This window comes from Melanostigma gelatinosum (assembly GCF_949748355.1).
Source record: "Melanostigma gelatinosum genome assembly, chromosome: 6".
Lineage (NCBI taxonomy): Eukaryota > Metazoa > Chordata > Actinopteri > Perciformes > Zoarcidae > Melanostigma > Melanostigma gelatinosum.
The window spans coordinates 6,479,822-6,487,310 of record NC_136639.1 but is presented as its reverse complement, the minus strand read 5'-3'; the positions used below and the strand labels follow the sequence as shown (position 1 = coordinate 6,487,310).

At 42.6% G+C, this 7,489-nt stretch overlaps 1 long non-coding RNA gene across 1 annotated transcript; it reads left to right on the top strand.

Annotated features, from left to right (window-relative positions):
• The first annotated feature begins 952 nt into the window (after positions 1-952).
• Positions 953-2,100, top strand: LOC306779307. The gene is made up of 2 exons (XR_013772105.1): positions 953-1,178; positions 1,784-2,100. It is a non-coding gene; the product is annotated as an uncharacterized lncRNA (long non-coding RNA).
• Positions 2,101-7,489: the final 5,389 nt, after the last annotated feature.

Sequence of the window (7,489 nt, the reverse complement as noted above, 5' to 3'; positions counted from 1 at the left end):
TACATTTATATTGAGTGATCCTGTTGTATGTAATCTACTACCAACGCTAAACAGCAGTGCAAATGCCAGCAGCAGGGTGGAAAAGTCAAGTGTTAGAGAATATTTGGATGGTTGATGGAGCTTTGACCTGTGTAGAAATCCTCCATCCTTAAAGAAGACAAGGAGTCCACAGCACAACGCTATAGCTGCACTTCAGCACAAAGGTGGTGCACTAACGGAAGATAAATAATGAAATGTGTGTTGTGGTTAGCGCTCCAAAAAAGAAGAGGAAAGTCCGAATTAAATATATATATAAAATGTTTCAGAATTTAAAGAGAGGTGACTTTTTACTTTATTCTTTTGTACTTATTTTCCTGTAAAATGTATGGGACATAGTATGATTTGATGACACAGAGAGGATTATTGATGCATTAATCTCATTTTAGCAGGATTATTGCCATCTCTTTTTTAATCTAAAAAAACTCCCCGAATAGTTCAAGTAGAGAAAGTTGAAAGTCACTGAAGGCATTTAATCAACTCTTTGTTAGGTTGCTTTCATAATTTGAATGAAGTTCCCTTTCTGCAAGTTCACCTGCAGACCATTGACAACATTCCTCATACCACTGGTTCACAGTATTAAGTTGTAGGTTTAACTTTGTATTCTCCCGTAATAACATATACAAGAAGATGAACAACACTGCTGTCCTTCTTTGCCCAACTGAGACATTTGATCAAAGTCGATTATTTCCTCCGCAGGCTGTGCAGCTGCTATGTTTTTAACTTGTGCTAAGAGTAGGGACCACATCACTAACATATGCACACACACACACGCACGCACACACGCACGCACACACACACACACACACACACACACACAGATGGGTGTGACACTCACCTGTTTGCAGCCCCTCCCTCTTTCTCAGTAGTTTGCTATAAAACTGTCAAACTTGTTGGATATTTCATCGTGGAACAGCATCTCTGTCTGTTTCCATCTCTCTCTCTCTCGCTCTCTCTCTCTCTCTGTCTGTCTACGGCTGAAGACATAATTGAAGATGAGGCTCGCTTTGTTTGCTTTCCTGTTGGTGATCCTACCATTCCAGGCTGATGCTGACTCATGTCAAGGCAAGGTGTCTGTTTTTGTGGACAGTGCCAATGGGCTTGGAAGGAAGGCAGGTGGAGCACCAAACGCCTATGTTGAGGTGAGTTGCTGGCTATCTTTCTCAAAACATAAACAGAATGGGGAATGGTGTTTTTCGATGCAGTGCGTTGTATGACGAGATGTAATCATCATATGAGCAAAGTTGTTCACGTCCATATGGTCATTAGAAGTTGGTTTAGCAAGAAATTGACATTAAAAATACATTCGATTGTAAATCCTGCCAAATACGAATTCAACAGGTGCAGAAATCCCTCACATTTAAATTGACTTAAGTTTGATCCAACAATGTAGTGAAATATAAAAAAATCACCTTTAGTCGATGATTAATGTAATAGATTTAGTTTGAAGAAATTCATCCGTTTACATCTCATAAAAGTGATACATAATGAGACATTGTGTGCACTCCAACTATTTAAATCAGCCAAACAGGCTACAGTAAAGTCCTTTACTGCATAAAACCATGTGTATGATGGCAGCAATATGAATATGTTAACATTTGTGCATCTTCTATTTCCCCTTTTGTACCACAATCCTTCAGGTCTTTTTTATTGATCCATTTAATGTTTTTCGTTTTTGTAAGTGGATGGTTATTCTGTGTGTTTATTTCAGAAAAAAATATTTATTTTTTAACATTTTGACTAACAGGTGGAAGTCGATGGGAACATAAAAACAACCGACATCAAGATTGGCCAGGCCAACCCTAAATTTCGGCAGTCGTTGAAATTTTGGCCAGGCAACAACGAGGTGATGACACTGAAGATCAAGGACACGGTAGCTGGTGCTGACGAGCTTCTGGGATCCTGTGCGATAAAACTAGATCCAGAATCCTTGCGCCGCCTTGTTTGCTCTGCTGAGAACGGTGGCGAAGTCAGTTACACTGTCAGGTGTACTTAAATATAACCTGCTCTTGAAAGTTAGAGTTGTAACACTGTAAGGAAAATAAAAGCCACTCTTGAAACAGCTGTCTCTTGTCTGTCCAATGATTGTTGACCCATCCATTTGCCCAACCTCCTCCCTCTGCAGACACATTTTTTTTGGCCATTTGTTGAAACGACGACGCTAACGTTTTTTTCTTACGAGGACAGTTTTCAAAATGGTACATTTACGTAATGAGGTTGTTGGGAACGTAGAGGGGCGTGTTTGGGTTATCAGCATTTAAGAAACTGAATTCTTGACATCAATAGAATTATTAATGTATGTAACAATTATTAATGATTATTAATAATAACGGGGCACCACCCTGTAAACAGGGACTAATAACCAAACGATAAACTAAGTCTCATAATTAGTGGCCACTCGTAATGTCAATAGTCGGGTGCGACTACACATTCGAAGTGACAGTGAAGGGTTAAGTTCGTACACAAGACTACTACATACAGATCTTATTACACAAATATGCACAAGTAATCACAAACGACTGCTCTTTAAAATATAACAGAATTTATTAAATCGAAATAATAAGTGATCAGATCAAATAATATCACAACCAACAACGCTGTCATACAATTTTATGTGCCTAATATCTAAACAAATGAATAAAATGGGTGATGATGTATGTAATACAAGAATGTGTGTGTGTGTGTGTGTGTGTGTGTGTGTGTGTGTGTGTGTGTGTGTGTGGGTCTGTGTGTGGAAAGGAAGGTGAGTCTTAAAAGCTATCGCTAAAGACTACAAAGATGGCGGCGTCGAGTGACGCAGACAAACAGGGAGGGGCCTTAAAGCGTTATAGCTAAAACCTACCACCAGATGGCGGAGTCGAGTGACTTAGACCAAATGGCGAATGGAGGGGGGGGAGGGTCAGCTATATGTGGTTGCGTGTGTCGGCGCACACGTGTGTTAGAACAATAGGTGAGAGTTTCACCCACAATCCGGAGCTCTATGTGTGTGCAAGTTACGGAAAACAAGAGGAATAAAAGGGCAGAGAGAGGAATCAGAGTTTCTGTGTGCGATGTCGCGTCGTAGTGAAAATGAGGATCGCCGAGCGTATCTCACACAAGTTTCCGTTGTCGCTTCGCGAACTGACGACACTTATGCCCGATAGTCGCGTTTCCACACTTCACTCACAGAATCGACTCGAGGAAATAGAGCAAGAACAAAGATGAAATCAAATAATCCCAAAAGCAACAGTCAAACAGGAAACGCACAGTACGACGGGCCTCGGAGCTCCGTCGACGATTGCGTAATCTCTCAGCAAAACGAAAACAATGACTTTAACACGACAAAAACACGGGAATAATAACATATAAATGAATGGCCTGAATTAAACTTAAGTTCATTTAAGCTAAACTACGCCCAGACACCGTGACTCTTACTATGAGATGCTTCGTGGCAAGGTTGTAGAGTGTTTGTCGATGAATGGTCTTTCCTCCTCCAGGAGGAAAAGAAAGGTGTGAGGCCGCGGTTGTTTCGGCGTCGCTGGTGAGCGGCTGCTGGTTCGGCCCGGCTCGCTACAGAGAGGAGGGCCTGTGGTTTCCAACGTCGGCTGAGACACGTGTCGGTTCGTATCTCCCGGTAATGGTCGGTGAAGGAAGATTGTTTGGTCTCCCTAGTACCGTAGCGTGTACACGAAGGTGGGGAGCGGCGCGTGGAAGGAAGGATGCTTTCCGCGGGCCAAGGCCTTAAACTCAGAATAGACGTGGCCGATTTCGTCCAGCGAAATCGCACGTGTAATATGGACCTCACTCTCTCACTGCCCATTGACTTCCCAGTGGGCCATCTATCTGTCCATTGACTGCCATTTAGCGTCACCGGGGCCATAACTCGTTAGCCGAAAGACGTTTAGACACTCAGCAGCTCGTTCCAAAGGCCGGGGGTGAGACGGCTGTTGACGGGACACTTCACTCTCGCTGTTCTTGTTCTTCCACATGCTGACTGTTCTCAGTCACTTGCTCTGTCTGTCTCCTCACTTACCCTTTGCCCCCCTTTCCTTTTACTTTACAACTCTGTCCTTATCTCTGTGAGTATCGATATCGATGCAGTTATTTACTGTAGGGATATGGGCGTGGTTTTTAACAGGCACGGAGAGTGAAGAAAAGTGTTTTAGACACTAGATTTGCAAACTTTTTCAACAGTCATACTGTTTTTGTTGAAGGCATCTCACAAATAACTCTTTGACACGGTGGTTCAACTGTTCTCAGGGACAATACACATTGATCAACATAACTGTAAATGTGCCAAAATTAGCCAAAATGTTAAATTTCAACTGTTGTCCCTTGGCCAGATGTTAAATAATCCATTAAAACAATAAAACAGGTGTAAGAATTGAACCGTGGGAAGCCGAACATGGACAGCTGAACAGGATGAAGAGCTTAGAGGAGTAAGGTGGGCATCATGCAAACTAGGATTTGTAAAATGACGGCAATTAATACAAAAGAATGTGAAGCAGACAATTGGCGCAAGCAGTTAAAACACGACAACAAAGTTCAGAGTGCTGTCTGTGTGACCAATCAATCCACTGATCACTGTTCTATTTTCTATTCTATTGTATTCTACACAAGTGGGTGTGTGCGTTTCTTTTTTTTGTTATTTAGGCCACGAAAAGTTTTTGGTGTGTTTTAACAATTGCTTTTAAATGACTTAATGACTATTTTGTGCACTCATAACGCTGTAAAGCAGACGGCTCAAGTGGGTGCTGAGTTATGGACAGCTCAGCTCGTACCGTCATTAAAACTAAAGGGAAGGCTGAAGACCAATATATGTACGAGGGAGAATGCATGATTGTGACAATCTGTTTTAGACGGATGAAAGGAGTGAACGAGGGATCAGTTTTTTCCATGAGGAGCCGAGCGAGACCATTGATTCCACTCCTCTCTTGTTGAAACACAGAGCAGACAGAATGGCCATCAATCAGCCTCTTTTTCCCTCTTTATGCCTCTTTGCTTTTTATTTTCCCATAAGTCATTCCCCATACCCCCATCTCCCCTGGAAGGTATTCAGTTCAGCCCATTATCATTTTGGTGTATTTTCATTGATGCACATTTACTAACAATTTAGGATTGTTGTGAGCACTATACAAAGAGATTTATGAGTTGTATATGTGTGCAAAATATTTTTTTAAAACTACTCTTACTAGTTACTTTGCATATTCATCTTATTATATACCCTCCAGCAGCATGTAGCCTACATTAGTTGAAATAAGCTCTGTCCCAAAGCGACTGGGGTAATGTGGGTGAACACCCTTGTTACACGCTGTCTGCCTGGGGGGGTGTACATTTGTGCAAAGTTTGCTGTGTGACTTTTTGTTTGTTCAGCCCAATCTCCCGAATTACATTTATATTGAGTGATCCTGTTGTATGTAATCTACTACCAACGCTAAACAGCAGTGCAAATGCCAGCAGCAGGGTGGAAAAGTCAAGTGTTAGAGAATATTTGGATGGTTGATGGAGCTTTGACCTGTGTAGGAATCCTCCATCCTTAAAGAAGACAAGGAGTCCACAGCACAACGCTATAGCTGCACTTCAGCACAAAGGTGGTGCACTAACGGAAGATAAATAATGAAATGTGTGTTGTGGTTAGCGCTCCAAAAAAGAAGAGGAAAGTCCGAATTAAATATATATATAAAATGTTTCAGAATTTAAAGAGAAGTGACTTTTTACTTTATTCTTTTGTACTTATTTTCCTGTAAAATGTATGGGACATAGTATGATTTGATGACACAGAGAGGATTATTGATGCATTAATCTCATTTTAGCAGGATTATTGCCATCTCTTTTTTAATCTAAAAAAACTCCCCGAATAGTTCAAGTAGAGAAAGTTGAAAGTCACTGAAGGCATTTAATCAACTCTTTGTTAGGTTGCTTTCATAATTTGAATGAAGTTCCCTTTCTGCAAGTTCACCTGCAGACCATTGACAACATTCCTCATACCACTGGTTCACAGTATTAAGTTGTAGGTTTAACTTTGTATTCTCCCGTAATAACATATACAAGAAGATGAACAACACTGCTGTCCTTCTTTGCCCAACTGAGACATTTGATCAAAGTCGATTATTTCCTCCGCAGGCTGTGCAGCTGCTATGTTTTTAACTTGTACTAAGAGTAGGGACCACATCACTAACATATGCACACACACACATGCACGCACACACACACACACACGCACACACACACACACACACACACACACAGATGGGTGTGACACTCACCTGTTGCAGCCCCTCCCTCTTTCTCAGTAGTTTGCTATAAAACTGTCAAACTTGTTGGATATTTCATCGTGGAACAGCATCTCTGTCTGTTTCCATCTCTCTCTCTCGCTCTCTCTCGCTCTCTCTCGCTCTCTCTCTCTCTCTCTCTCTCTCTCTCTATCTCTCTCTCTCTGTCTCTGTCTGTCTACGGCTGAAGACATAATTGAAGATGAGGCTAGCTTTGTTTGCTTTCCTGTTGGTGATCCTACCATTACCCTGCATTTACCTGCTTCCTCTTTCTACCCCCCAACCCCCTCTGAGCTCCACGCTAATCATGCACACAGTTCCACGGGCACCCAATTCCACTTCAAAGGGCAACCATTTCCTCCTTGTGTGTAAGAGGACCTGTCAGCCGTGGCTGCCTGCTTACCTACCGCCAAGAGAGAGCAAGAAAAGACAGAAGGAAAGGTTGTCAACAAAAAAAAGCAGTAGAGGAAGAGAAGCAGAAAAGTTGAGAGCGTGGTCCTCGAGGAGAAGCAAAGATGGTGCTGTGGCTGGCACTTCATCAGATGAATGGCTTCAGCAAAGAGGAGCATTTTGTTAAGTGTGGTAAAAGTATCTGTGTGCTCTATAGCGTGTGAGGGAGAGCACACGTCAGTGCTTTGCCAAACTCTGTGTTGGTGGAGGAAAATAGACGGGAAAAAAACCAGAAAAGGTGCGCAGGACCATTTTCACGCTTGAGAAAAAAAAAAAGCTTTACCTTGCGATTTATGTTTGAACTTTTCTCCCGCTTTGCCTACCTCTCTTTCTCACTTCTCCTTCCTTCTCCTCCTCCTCGCTCGCCTTTGCACCCTGCAGGAGGAACAAGCGGGAGGAAAGAGCGAGCGGTGCGGTGTCCTCTTCCGCCCTGTCTCGTTTTCGGAGCGTTATAGTTGGATTCCGTGCCGCCATTGTTAGGGTAATAAGAAAAAGTTATCTTCAAAGGGTTAGGGTGGCGGGAACGGAAAGAGCCAGGGGGAGGATGGGAGACGAAGGGTGTGTGTGTGTGTGTGTGTGTGTGTGTGTGTGTGTGTGTGTGTGTGTGTGTGTGTGTGTGTGTGTGTGTGTGTGTGTGTGTGTGTGTGTGGAGGGGCGTGGGGTTTGACGAGAGCGGAGATTTGTTTCTTGAGTCCTTTTTTTAATGCGTGAAATTACACCTGCCACCTTTCAGTCTGTGTACTGCAAGTATG